This window comes from Lissotriton vulgaris, chromosome 1_1 (genome assembly GCF_964263255.1).
Source record: "Lissotriton vulgaris chromosome 1_1, aLisVul1.2, whole genome shotgun sequence".
NCBI lineage: Eukaryota > Metazoa > Chordata > Amphibia > Caudata > Salamandridae > Lissotriton > Lissotriton vulgaris.
The window spans coordinates 535,619,849-535,634,472 of record NC_141685.1 but is presented as its reverse complement, the minus strand read 5'-3'; the positions used below and the strand labels follow the sequence as shown (position 1 = coordinate 535,634,472).

General features: G+C 46.7%; 1 protein-coding gene across 1 annotated transcript in view; it reads right to left on the bottom strand.

The window, feature by feature from the left end:
* Positions 1–13,577, bottom strand: part of WDR47 (WD repeat domain 47) — a 373,430-nt gene extending 359,853 nt beyond the window's left edge. Inside the window, exon 1 of the mRNA XM_086953906.1 lies at positions 13,336–13,577. The gene's annotated coding sequence lies outside the window, so the exon portion shown is untranslated. The remainder of the gene's footprint in view (positions 1–13,335) is intronic.
* Positions 13,578–14,624: the final 1,047 nt, after the last annotated feature.

Sequence of the window (14,624 nt, the reverse complement as noted above, 5' to 3'; positions counted from 1 at the left end):
ACACCAAAAGTTCTAAAAGGCAGGTGCAACGAGGGTCCAATTTTGCCCTCACCCTCCCAGTTCTCAATATAAGAAGCTGACAGTCCCCGTCTGAAGGTCTGCCCACTGCCTTTCGGTATCAACATGAAAATAGATAACAGGCAATGATCAAAAATTCATGCTGATATAGTGACGGGAGGTTTATTTGGTTTGCAACAACTTCAAACTCATTTGTGTAAATCGGTGAAATGACTGGGGAAAAAAAATAAATGCAGAGCGTGTTTGCATAATTACACTCATTTCAAGGACATAAAAAATTAGTTTTTACAAAGACGCAACATAGTTTCTTCAACTCGAAAGAAAATGCCCTACAAAATCGTTTTTGCTGGTGTAAATGCTGAAACTATCATTGAAGTGGCTAAAGAAAGGGAGCAAGGCTCCGTGCGTGCCACAAGCACCAAAACGCCTAGGTCCTAGTAAAACGAGGGTAGAAGGAGAGAGAAGCAGCGAGGATGGGAGGAGAGAGAAGCAGCACAGGTGGAAGGAGAGAGAAGCAGCACAGGTGGAAGGAGAGAGAAGCAGCGCGGGTGGAAGGAGAGAGAAGCAGCGCGGGTGGAAGGAGAGAGAAGCAGCGCGGGTGAGAGGGGAGGGACAGAGGTAGCAGGAGGGAGAGACGAGTGGGCTAGTGGGAGGGGAGGCATTCTGTGGTACTGGGAGGGAGAGAAATTCTGAGGTAGTGGGAGGGAGAGAAGCAGCGCTGATGGAAGCGCCCAGAAAGTGCATTAATTATTCACGGGGGCAGGTGCTCCCTCTGAGCTCATTTTAATAACTCTGCCATCATAAGGCAAACGTGTGCAGATATATTCGGAGGCTGAGCTGAAGTTAATCTAATAGTACACAGTGATTTATATCTTTCCCATTAATCCAATGGAGAGGGAAAATAAAGCGGAGGCCTGCAGCAGGCGGGTAGTCTGAGAGATAGCTCTGCGATGACTGAGCACACTGCACATACCTGTACAGCTTAGAATGCACATTCGGGGACAAGTGTGCGGGTCCGGGGGGGTGGCGGGGGAAGCTTTTGAGCACAGAGAGCACAACACATACTCGCTGTGGAGCTGCGGTGCGCTGGGAAGGCAAAGAGAAACATCACAAGTCACACAAGGACATGCTCCTCTGAGGGGTGCCAGGAGTCCCGGTTTTGAGGGGAAAGTCACGGTTTTTTGTCATATCTCTCGGTTGATTTCACTAAATTCAGCCATGTCTCATTTTTGGAGGGTCTATTGAAGACAGAGGGAGGCAACCTTTAATGTTCTAATGCACGGTCACTAGCCAATTCACAACTCAATTTAATTAACGCAGAGGAGCCGAGCTGCACGAAGCGTGCGATGCGTAACAAATGGCAGAGTAATGAGGGGGCTCTCCCGTGACTGCCGCACGTGCACCGTGTAAATAACTCTTGTTTTTACTGAATAACGGCTGCAAGCAACCTGGGTCCATTCAGCTGGGATGGTCAGTGGTGGCACAGCATGCCTGGTGAGGGAGGCAGAGCTCTACAGTACAGCGGGACAGGGTTGCCGCATTAAACCAAAAGAGAAAGCGAAAGAGAAAACGTGCACCACAAAGCTGCATATAGGAGATCATTGCTCATCAGGGTGGCGATGGAAGTTAGCATGCAGCGCACCAGAAGAAGAAACAAGCATTGGCCACGAGCAAAAAGAAAACATGCGGCCGCGACCAGGAGAAGAAGAAAAAAGCAATGGCCGCGAGCAAAAAGAAAACGTACGGCCACGACTGGGAGTTGTGTGCGCGCGCGAGCAAAAATATATATATTTTTTTAAAACACGCGAGTGGTGTGCGCGCGCGCACAGGGAAAGCAAGAGAAAAGCCAGATGGCGCCTCTGCGCTGCGCAGGGCCGCGAAAGGGAAAATGATCGCGAAACACTTAATGACCCGTGACGGAGGAAAGGCACATGGCGGCTGCACTCGCGCATAACCGCAAGCTTGAGGCCACCAAAAGCCTGTGGCAGCACTTTCAAAACCTGCTTACTAAATGTCTCGCAGAACAGAGCATGCGCTGGCTCAGGCGAGACCTAAAAATGTTGTACCACCTATGGTTAATGCAGGCCCACCTCATCATTTGACTACTCAGACAGTAGCACCCATCAAGATTTCCTATCCAAAGTATTATTGTTAAATCTTGAAAAATCTAAGTTTAGAAGAGCAAAATTCTATGACAACGCATTCATCAGACTGTGTAAAAACGATCCAACACTTCAAGATGACAGTATGACCCAACGACACCTCTATCTATTCTTCTCCTAAAACTTACTTAAGCAAACTTCATTATTTTGGTTTTGGCTGTATTTATTTTAAATGTATTGTTATGGTATGGTATGAAGATGTATGATGGAGGAAGTTATTTAGCCCTTTTCTGAATAACTACACCATTTGCATAACAGGAGTTTGGCCTTTAATTATTAGGCCTCCTGGGACAGGGAATTATTGTTTTTTTAATACTTTTTACTTGTTGTGTATGTGAGAATATCAACAAATGCAAGTTCTTGATACATTGGGGCATGCATCTCAGAAAGCATACTCATTGCTCACATGGTGATATTAAGTTTCGTCCCAGACACCAGAATGTGTTTCTTTTACTTGCATTTACACTGTACTTTAATCTTACCATGGCGATTGATCTTTCCCTTTGCGGTTGCTGTATGTAGCACAAGGAGACAATTTCACTCATGCGTGCTTTGTTAGAGGCTCTAACCAGCCCACTTTGGTATCTAGCATTCCCATTTGTGTTATTTTGCCTTATGGGTTCACACCCATGCTCACGGGGTCTAGTCTAAGGGGGTTTGGTGGTTGGAAAGTGTCTGTACTATTTAGGCCCGCTCAGCCAGACCCTCAGCAAGGATCTCATCTTTTCTTATATTTATCAATGAATCTTCTGCAACTGCCTATTCAATCACATCTCTAATCTAAGTTTGCATTTTCGGCACCCTCTGACAAAGGTAGTGAATCACTAGTTTGCACCAAGCCAATACTGTACCCAGCACAGCAAATCTGTTTCTCATTTTGCCCTGTTTACTCAAAGTGGTATTATCACTTGCAAGCCTTCCTTATGTATCAATTTAAGAAGGCTTCCAGTGGCTGCCTGTACGGTTCTCTTCACCTCTTTCCAGTAGATCTGTACTGGTCTATACTTGTGGGCAGCTCCACATCATAACGTTAAGGTCTGTTCTGCTTCCTTGCATCATGGGTACGTGAAGCTCGTTCTCGTAAGGATCTTACTTGAGTGAGGTCAGGTAGGTTATCTCAGGGAACCTGATTAATTTGAATCTTGAACTGCTAGCTATGCCCTTAACATAAATTCATGCTTCTGAGGATTCTTCCTTTGCTAATGGTTCCCTACAGTCTCTAACCCATCTCTCCCTGTTCTCAGCTGAATATGCTGCCAGAGTGCCCTATAAAGATTAGCCACCAATTGTTGCCCTTATGTCAACGTTGACAATTTAATCAGGACTTGGGTAATCTGAGGCATTAGGGAGCATTTATCAAATGTATCTCGCACCTGTGATGTTTAAGCAAATGTCAAAAATTATCCGGGAGGAATACCACAATATTCTTGCGTTTCAACACATGTATTATTTGAGGACATCCACCACTTCACATCCTCCCCTTTTATCTCGATTTCATCACATTAATTTCTTGCATTATTCTGAAAGGGTGGATACTCTACAGTTGCATCTTTGCCGTAAACGGTGAGTGATTTAGTATACTCTTCACTGCCCTTCTCCGCACTTGGGCCTTTTGTCTAATTACAAACAGGAAATGTTCTGGGACACACCTTCCTATCATCAAGAGTTCAGGGATCTGTATATTTTCATGTGTCCCTTTCAGTAGTTGTTTTTCCCAATGTCATTCTTCATCCAGCAAGTAGACTGCATGTTGTAGCTAGGATGCTACATACCTTAGCTCCATATCTAGGAGTTCCAGCACCCCTTTTTTCAATGGCAACTTCGGCACAGTCAGTCTAACCCTACAACATTTCCTGGCACACACTAGTGACAGTAACAACTGGCCCAAATATTTACAAAATAATTTTGGTGTGGAAAATATGGGTCCCTGTAGAACATGCTGGCAGCGATGCAGAACCACCATCTTAGCTAGTGAGGCTTTATCCATAACTGAAAATGGATATCCATTCCAGAAGTCAACCGTTTTTCGTTTTTATATTATCTGGGGCTAGTTTTCACTTGAGGATTTAGCAAGAAGTCCAAGATCATCCCCAATATCCAACTTCAATTAATGTTGCCAAAGGGAGATATAATGCTCCCTATGCCACATGGTTGTTGGCTGGTAGAACTCTTATTTTCCACAGGTGAGACTCTTCGTTTTTGATGAGATGAGCTTAAATTGATCAGCATCCACTAGTCCGTAGCATGCAGCAACAGAATGGCCCAGACGCAGCGCAGTCAGTTGTATCCCAGCTTGCGGATAATCTTGAATATCACTGCATAGTAGCAGCAGATTAAGCGGAAGTGCTTGATGAAGCCAAGTAGTGTGCTTAGTTACGTGTTAATGAGAAGTGGAAAAATGATGAACCTGAAGGGACAGAGTTAAAGATGAAAGAAGCTGATGAGTTTGAAGGACATAAGATGATGCTTGATTTATCGGAAATGTAGGAAAAGATTAGTCAAGTCAAGTCAAGTCAATAAATTTATATAGCGCGCTACATACCCAGAGGGTCTCTAGGCGCTTGAAGAAGGGTGGAGAATTACTTGTCAAATATCCACGTTTTAAGTTGCTTTCTGAATGCTAGGTGGTTCTGAGTAAGGCGAAGGTGAGTGGGAAGTGAGTTCCAGGTTTTAGCTGCCAGGTAGGAGAAGCATCTACCTCCCATGGTTGTTTTGTTGATGCGAGGTACAGTGGCAAGGGCTTGGTTGGAGGATCGTAATTGGCGGGACGGGGTGTAGAAGGACAGTCGTGTGTTGAGGCATTCGGGTCCGATTTCGTAGAGTGCTTTGTGTGCGTGGGTTAGGAGCCGGAAAGTAATCCTCTTATTGACGGGGAGCCAGTGGAGGTTTTTCAGGTGACCAGAGATGTGTTCTTTACGCGGGATGTCTAATATGAGCCTGGCTGAAGCGTTCTGGATGCGTTGGAGTTTTTTCTGGAGTTTTGCGGTGGTACCGGCGTAGAGGGTGTTTCCGTAGTCCAGTCAGCTCGTGACCAGAGCGTGGGTGACTGTTTTTCTAGTTTCAGTGGGGATCCAGCTAAATGTTTTTTTGAGCATGCGCAGAATGTTGAAGCAAGATGAAGAAACGGCGTTGATTTGTCTGTTCATTAATTCTAATAGTAGGACAGTGACTCAATTTCCATCATCTGTGGTTCTCAAATCTTCCTAGGTAGTGTGTAGGCAGAATTCAGTTCATTTACCAGGGTAAAACCAAGTGGTGGTCAGAAAGGATGTTGTTTTCTTCAAAGAAGCTGAAGATCTAAGTGAAAGCAACTCTTTCAATCAGTTTTTTAAGAACGGTATATTGGACTCAGTTGGTAGATGCCTAGATCAGTGTGATTCTTCTTTATGATTAGTTTCTTGGGTGAAATCTCATGGTGATTCAGGAAGATGTCTGGTATTATGGAGTTGATTTAGGCTCCATGCTGGGATGACTGCTTTCATGGTGAGTGGAATGCCCCGGTTACTTACCGGTAATCCTCATTACTCCGAGTCCTTGTCTTCCTCGCCACAGTAATCACATATGAGCCTCCGGCTCCACACAGAACTCCAAGTTTAAAAAAAGAAACAGCGCTCTAGTCTCCCCTCCCTCCTCCAAGATGGCCCCCAGTGGCCCCATCCAATCCCATAAAGGGATACATAGACAGCAACACGACCTGAAAACCAAGCCTCAGACATGAAGCCACCACCAGGGCCGGGAGGGAAGGGAAACTCTACTGTGGCGAGGAAGACAAGCACTCGGAGTAATGAAGATTACCGGTAAGTAACTGGGGCATTATCTTCTCGTCCGTCTTCCTCGCCACAGTAATCACATATGAGCCGCTACCAAAGCAATCAGCTTCATGTAAGGAAAACAGACCACACCATCAGTGCAGTGAAAAACAATCTTAATATACAGAGGCATATTAACCAAAAAAGACAACCTCTCAGGGAACTCCTGCAGAAAGAACAGAAGAGGCAAAAGAAACAGATCCCCCACCCTCTATCTGAAGGCGGTAATGGGACATGAAGGTATGAGGGGACGGCCAAGTAGCAGCCCTGCAAACATCCTCCACGGACACCCCCTTAAAGGAAGCCCATGACACAGCAACAGATCGGGTGGAACAACCCTGAACAGGAAGGGCGGGAACCTCAGAAACCGAAGCATATGCCAACAGAATGGCCTCTTTAATCCAACGACTGATCGTGGAGAGGGAGGGTCTCAGGCCCTGACGTGACAAACCAAACAAGTTGTCCACTTTACAAAAGGAAGAAGTGCGCGATAAATAAATCAATAGGGCACGACGAACATCCAAGAGGTGCAAAAGGGACTCCTCAGCCGAGGAAGGATCAGGACAAAGAACCAGAAGAACCACCTCAGTAGACCGGTGAAAATAAGAATCCACCTTAGGTATAAATGTAGGATGAGGGCGCAAGACCACACGGTCCGCCAAAACCAACAAAAATGGGGCAGAACGAAGGAAAGCACCCAACTCACCCATACGCCTGGCAGAAGCAATCGCCACAAGAAATACCACCTTGAGCGTTAAAAACTTCAAGTCTACCGATTCCAGCGGCTCGAAGGGAGCCAACTGTAAGGAACGCAAAACCAAAGGAAGGTCCCAAGGAGGAGGAAACATGATAGGACGGGGGCATTGGAAAGAGAGAGACTTAAAAAGTCTAGCAACCAATGGAGAAATTGAAACCAAAGTGAGGACATGAAATGCCCGAATGGCGCCTCACTGAGCCCGAAGAGTCGAAACGGCCAAGCCCAACACAAAACCATCATTCAAAAAATACAAAATGCAAGCCGGGTCCAAAGAAGCCACCAAGAGGTCGCGACCCACACACCAAGAAGCAAAATTAACCCAGTGCTTTGCGTAGGACTTCAGTGTAGAAGGCCTCCGGGACTGCTGAATGACCCCAGCCACAGTCACAGAACAACCTTCCCGCATCAAAGAATCCCTCTCAGGAGCCAGGCCCGCAGACCCAGGGAACGGAACACAGGCAGAGGAAGAAGAGGACCCATCAGAGGATAAGGCACGAATGGCAAGGCCCATGCCGGAGACACAGCCAATTCCAACAGCAGGGGATACCAAGAGCGACGCTTCCAATACGGAGCAATCAGAAGCACAAAGGACCCCTCCCTCTTGATTCTCTACAAGACAGCCGGAATCAGAGGAACAGGGGGGAAACGCATACAATAGACCCTTCGGCCAAAGGAACGAAAGTGCGTCCACCCTCCAGGCATCCCGGCAAGGCATAATCGTGCAAAAGCATCGGATCTGGGCATTGTACTGGGAGGCAAACAGGTACACAATAGGACAGCCAAACATCTCCTGCAACCTCCTGAACATCAACCGTGTGAGGGACAAGGACCCCATGGAAGGAAACACTCGGCTCAGACAATCCGCCACAGTGTTCTCCGCACCAGGCAGGTAAATGGCAGATAGGGACTCCAGATGCACCTCCGCCCAACAACAAATCCGACGGCTGAGGCAACTGAGGGATCGAACCTTGCACCCCCCTTGATGGTTCACATAAGACATCACCACCAGATTGTCCGTCCGGATCTGCACATGGTGACCCTGAACAAGATCTGAGAAATCCAACAGACCCAGAAGGACGGCCTTCAGCTACTTGTAGTTGGAAGAACACGATAACACCGACTGAGGCCAAACCGACTGAGGCCAAACCCCCTGAGTCGTCGAATCCCCCAGAGTAGCACCCCACCCTAGCAGGCTGGCATCAGTAGTGACCACGCGGGTAGGAACAATCAGAAAGGGGCGGCCCCTGGACAGATGACCTTCGTCCAACCACCAACCCAGGACCACCCGAACATCCTCCGACATAGGAACCAAAACACTCATATCGAGGGAACAGGGGTCCCAATGCGACAAAATGTGGGACACCACTGGGTACATGTGGAGGCGAGCCTACTGCACCTTCAACAAAAATGCCGACATCAGACCCTGAACCCTCAACCACAGGCTCACAGGATGAGAATGCCTCAACACCAGGGCACGAACTGCAGACATCAGGGACAGAATCCGGGGAGGGGGCAGGAACACCATCCCCAACTGAGTCCTGAACAGAGCCCCAATGAAAGTCAAATCCTGCGCAGGAACCAGGGAGGACTTTGGCACATTCACGAGGAACCCATGATGCTCCAGGACATGGCACACCCTCTGGACATGTAACTCCGCCATAGGAAGAGAAGAAGCAGAAATTAAAATGTCGTCCAGATATGGAAAAACACTAATGCCCTCCCCATGTAAATGTCCAATAAGAGGAGCCAGAATCTTAGTAAAGATCCTGGGAGCAGAGCAGAGCCCAAAAGGTAATACCTGGAACTGGTAATGACGACCCAGTACGCAAAATTGGAGAGACCTCTGATAGTCCAGATGAATAGGAACATGCAGATAAGCATTCCTCAAGTCTATCGATGCCAGAAAATCGCCCTGAGACACCAGAGGAAGGATCAACTGAAGAGAAACCATTTTGAACCGCTGGTGAGGGATGAAAGTATTGACCCACTTCAGATCCATCACAGGCCGAATATCCCCGGTGCGCTTGGACATCAGGAATAGGATGGAATACACTCCCAACCCCAACTGATCGCTGGGCACAGGAATCACCACCTTCTTGACCACCAGGGAATCGATGCCTTCCAAAAGCGCCAATCGTCATAGAGGGTCTCGGGGACAAGGAGTGGCCTTGAAACAGTCTGGGGGGAGTCCGGGAAAACCCAAGACGCAAACCCTCCAAAACCACCTGAAGCACCCATTGGTGTGACATAGTCATCCGCCAAGAGTCCAAGAAGCAATTGAGGCGACCCCCAACCGGACCCACACCAGGAGCGATCCAGTCACGATTTGGAAGCAGGAGTGGAGGAGGCTGAAGCACCGGGGAACCAGGATTTATCAAAGGAAGGAGCACCCCGGCCACGCCCCCTTCCACGAAAGGGCTGACCAGCCCGACCCCTCCTAGAAGGACCAAAAGCCCTATGAGAACCAAAGGAACAGAAGCGACCAGCCCGCTCAGGAACAAGGAGCTTACGGTCCTCAGCCGTTTTCTTCACCATGTCATCCAAAGGAGTACCAAAAGGTTTAGCTCAAGAAAAGGGGATCTTCATCAGGAGACCCTACTGCGCAGCATCAGCCTTCCAGGAACTAAGCCACAACTGATGCCTCGCAGCCACAGAAGACCCAGCCGCAGAAGCCGCCACACCCAAAGAATCAAAGGAGACATCTGAAAACAGGCGAACCTCTTGCTCCATCATCGCCAGGGTAGAAGAAACATCCTCCCCCTGGTCTAACAATTCCGACAGAGACTGAAAATCTTTCAGTAAGGACTGGATGGTGTAAGAAGAATAGGCTGCCGCCCTAATGGAAAAATTAGCAGCCGAAAAAGTGCGTTTCACCGCACCATCCACCTTCTGATCAACAGGGTCAGCAGGGGAGGAATCTTCAGAGACCACAGAACCATGGGAAGTCATACTGGCCATCAAGGAATCCACCTTGACCGAGGAAGGAAACTTGACCGAAAAATCCTTTATAGGATATCGCTTATTCAGGAAACGAGGAAAGGAACCATTGTCTACATCCTTCCATTCGGTTTCCAAGACCTTCAACACCGAAGAATGAAGGGGCAATGAATCAGGCTCAGGACGCTGATATTGCGAAAACAAGTCATCCTCCACAGGAACTACAGATTCAGGGAAAACCAAGTTCTTGCGTATGTGACAGAGGACCTCCTTAAGGTCGGCACCCTGCACAAAACTACCCTTGACATTAACCTCCTCCTCAGCGTCAGAGTCAACAGTCGGAACGTCATCAACTCGCGCCTTTTTGTCAGGAGAAACAGGAACCCTGTCATGTAATGCAGCAGCAACCGCAGAATTAATCATTTTCTGCAACAAATCCATAGAAGGAACAGACATCCCAGAACCAGAAGCCTCCAAGGAGTCAGGAACTGACATATTTGAAGAACCTCCTTCCATCACACCAGCCACGAGCAAAATAACCAATAGCAAGGGACAGAAAACACCTGAACCCTTAAATAGTCTGTAGGTCGCCAAGCAACCATAGACACACCCAATGACTCGCCCCCTAACGAAGTACAAAAAGCACGAAGAAACGCCAGCCACCGCTAAAGAGGCTCCCGAGGAAAAGAAGACACCAAGGAAAACTCCACACACCGCCCCGCCAAGATCCCAGCTAAGAGAGCAAATATCGGCAAGGAAAACAAACACCCGACCGCGCAGAGCCCTAGAATCAGGACGCGTGGTCGGAAAGGGGCGTGTCCCCGGCAAAAATCGCCGCTAGGCAACTAACAAACAGCCAACCGCGCAGAGTCCCAGAAGCAGGACGCGCGGCGGAACGTGGCGTTTCACCGTCAAAACTCGCCGCTAGGCAGCAAGCGCCGGCAAGAAACAAAACATAAACGGAAAGGGGGCACGCACCGGACAATGAACCTCCCGCCAAGCAGGAAGCGTAGGCGCGGCCATCCGAAGCAGGAACACCATGCGAACCCGCATAAAAGAGTACCAAAAGTCTGCTAAGCAGGACACATTGCCAGGCAAAAGAAAGGGGAAACAAACAAATTACAATACAAACTAACTTCCCCCCAACTAAATACCCGAGGCCATAAGGGGCTGCTAAAGCAAGACCCCAGCCTCACTCACCTGAGCAGCAGGGAACACAGCACTCAGAGAAGTGCAGAAAAAAAAAAAAGAACAGGTCGTGTTGCTGTCTATGTATCCCTTTATGGGATTGGATGGAGCCACTGGGGGCCATCTTGGAGGAGGGAGGGGAGACTAGAGCGCTGTTTCTTTTTTTAAACTTGGAATTCTGTGTGGAGCCGGAGGCTCATATGTGATTACTGCTGCGAGGAAGACGGACGAGGAGGTAATGCCCTTGAAAGTTTGAGATGGACATGGTCAAATGAAAAGCCAGTATGGAAGCATGCCTTGGGCAGTTCCTTGTACAGTATGGTGGAGAACTATTATAGGATTATTTGGACCTCTTGCCTGCCTTTCAATGGCTTGCTTCTGGGGTAGTGTTCCATAGTTTTGGGTTTTGTGATGCGATTGTCTGCAAGGCCATCAGAGAATGCAAGGGATTTTTTTAGCAGGAAACATATTTCTGAGAGCATCCTGTACAGTTCCTGGGGTCACCATTTTTGCTTGAGAGATTCAATGAAAGTAGAATGTTTTTGTTTTCTTGATGGGCTTTTTCTATATCCTGCTACGATTTTGAAAGCAGGTTTGTCATTTCTTCCCTCAGTGTTCCAAAGTTTTATTTTCTGTCTTTACATTTTTTTGAGACAATGAGTCTTATGACTATGGCACAAAGAAAACTTAAGAAGTATCAGTCTATCTAGATATTCAGCTAATCAGTAACATAAATCCTTCACTTCTATAATACTATCTGGTGGAAGCGAGGAAGGTAGGTGATAGCTGAGTGAAGCAAGGTTGAGCTTGTTCCACTGTCTATAGATGTTTTAGTAAGCCTTTGCTACTGACAGTTTTACACTGAAAATGTACACAAAGGTTCATTGGCCCAGAGACAACTTTCCTTAAAATCCAGTAAATGGAGCACTAAGATCCAATAAGTTAAACACATTACTTTTATAATAGTTAAACTTTAAAATACACATTAAGATTACAATCTATGCTTTACATCCACGTATTTAAGGAGGTCAATCGCACATGTAAGGTTTTAACTATTTTCAAACTATGACCACATTATACTTTATTCATCTTTGTGATAAAAGTTTAGTTCAGTTTACCATAAACATTTACAGGCTTTGAGTTCATAAAGTTCTCATAAGATATATACATGATAAATAATAGTTTAGAAATAAATGTAAACTTCCTAAGAGTAGTAAAACACAAAATGACCCTTAAATGCTATCCACTCGAAATAAACATGTTTAATGAACACACAACATAATAATTCCAGATACCTTTGACCCATATGTACATACTACCGGCAGTGGAGTTGATCCTCCAGGCTACATCCTATGTAATAAACTGAGCTTTATGATACTAAAGTCTGTGATGTAAAAGCTATGACAAATGTACTGCAAACATAAGTTTCAAGCTTTGAATTACTTTACTTTTATAAATACTTGATTTCTATAACAATATTTTTCCCAGTAGACAACAAACATAACGCTTTTGCAAGACACTGGTTTCCCAATCCTACAATCTCAGCCAGACGTCTTCGCTCTTTGACAACTTGATGACCCAGGGATAGCATTTGCGTTGTTGCAATTTAACCACAACTGTACAAGGAGCACTTTCAACTGCTATGTAGTTGGAGCGGTTTTTCAAAATCTTGATTACAAGTTCTTAATTTTGGTACCTCGGGGCACCAAAACTAAATGCATCTTATTTGGTCCAAGCACCCGACATATTATTTGAATGCGACTTTCTGAATAAAAATACCTAAGATGATGCATGGTCATTTATATACTGCATTTACCATGCTGGAATAAGAAACAACTTGTTAGCTTGCAACACAGTCCTGAGAACCCACATTTAGAATATATTGGAAGGCTGTTGTACTGAGTATATGCTCAGAGGAACGTTATTAAATTCCATATAAGACGAAACAATGTTGTCTAGCTTACTCAAGAATTGCAATATGACGTGTTTTATTTCAGCTAAATACTTTTGCAGCAGTGAAAGAAATTCTGTTCCATGGTATTGTGTCACCGCTTTAAGTAGCATAATACTTTATGAGTTCCTTTTCAAATCATCCCGCAAAACATACGCCTTGTTTGCAAATATACTTGCAAGACACTACTACAAAACGCAGTATTTGACCCGTCCGTTAACGCATAATCTTGTAACCACCTCGCCCCCAAATAACTCGCCCTCCCTTAAGGGTTGCAGCTCACTCTCTCCAATACCACACCCACAAATCTATGGAAATGCTTCCAAGGTTAGCAGATGACTGTTAACTAATGGCTCTCTTTCTTAATTATTCACTATATGTCTCTTCACCCTCACTCCCTGGATCATACTGGCCCATCACTCTCTTCTTCATTCCCCCCGATTTCTCATTTGCCCTTCCTCAAACATACAACCCTAGTGATTAAGGCATTAGAGACCAGAGTGTGAACCTTACCTCCTGTCTCCCAACAGAAAATATATAACATCCGATCGCCTCTACCTTGCTTCTGATTTTTATTAACCAACGTTGATGTGCTTGCTGGCTATCAGAAAGCAGGGTTTAAACCGATTGACAGGCTAAGGGGCGGTACTAGGAGGACCTTTGTGGTTGTACTTCCCATTAAGCCCTCCGATTGGTTAAAAAACATAATCCGCCCAGAAAAGACGGTCTACACACCCCCGACGAAGCCGTGGTGTACCGGAAGTGACATCCCCTGTGGTGCACCGGAAAAGAACTTTCAGTTGCTCCGGAAGTCCTGGTCCAGCCGCACATGGGCAGCTGTTGCTGTCCTTGTTTTGATTTCCTAAACACCGGAGTCTACTTGGCCGCTTTAAAGAGTACGGTTTGTGTGCAGACTGACTGGGGCGCACCAAAGGGACCTTCGCCTGCTCAAGAAAGAAAAGAGCAGCAGCGCTCTGTGAGCGGGTCGGTGTCCATTCAGTTGAGAGGGTCGCCCATCACTGCATACATGCCAACATTTCAGAAGAGCGAAGAGGGAGATTTTTTTAAAAAAAAAATCGGGAGAATGGGGCCGTGAATCGGGTTACTGTCATGTATGGGCTTTGGAAGTGTGCTGCTGCAGGATCGGACATTAGAAACGCAAACGCACGTTCTTTTCTTACCTTTTAGAAGCATGGAGCGCAATGGCAGGCAGACCGAGGGTAATGCAAGTGTTGTGCACTGGCCTGGCAGGTTTCTGGCAGTGCATGCACCCCACCCCCCTGTGGCAGCACGGACTGAAAATGCTTCCCCTGCGCACACACACAGCTGCCCCCTCCCCCAGTACTCCACAGGTCTTTAAAAGACCATTTCCTTGTTAATGACACTTTGTTGGTTTTTCACCCCTTCTAGAGCCCCTGCATTGCCACTCTAACTATTGCTGGAAGAATTAGCACTTTACACAATATCAAACCCTGTCCGCTGAAACCCCTGAGGAATCAGGTTTTTGCTTGCAGGAATCGGGAGGCGGGAGATTAGCCTTGAAATCGGTAGTCTCACGCCTGAATCGGGAGGGTTGGCATGTCTGTCATCAGGGGCCACCGCAATCCTTGAGCTGAGAGTGGCTTAGGGCACTACAGTGGGTCGCTCTACCGTGGCATGTGAGCTGCCATTTGGTGCTGAGACTGTGATGGTGTTAAGTTTGGGGCATTAGCACTTCGAGGACCCAGCGGCAGTCTAAGCGTTTCCTGAGGCATGCTTGCTGTATTGGGTTCCAGCAGATTATGGGATGTGGAACGCTATTT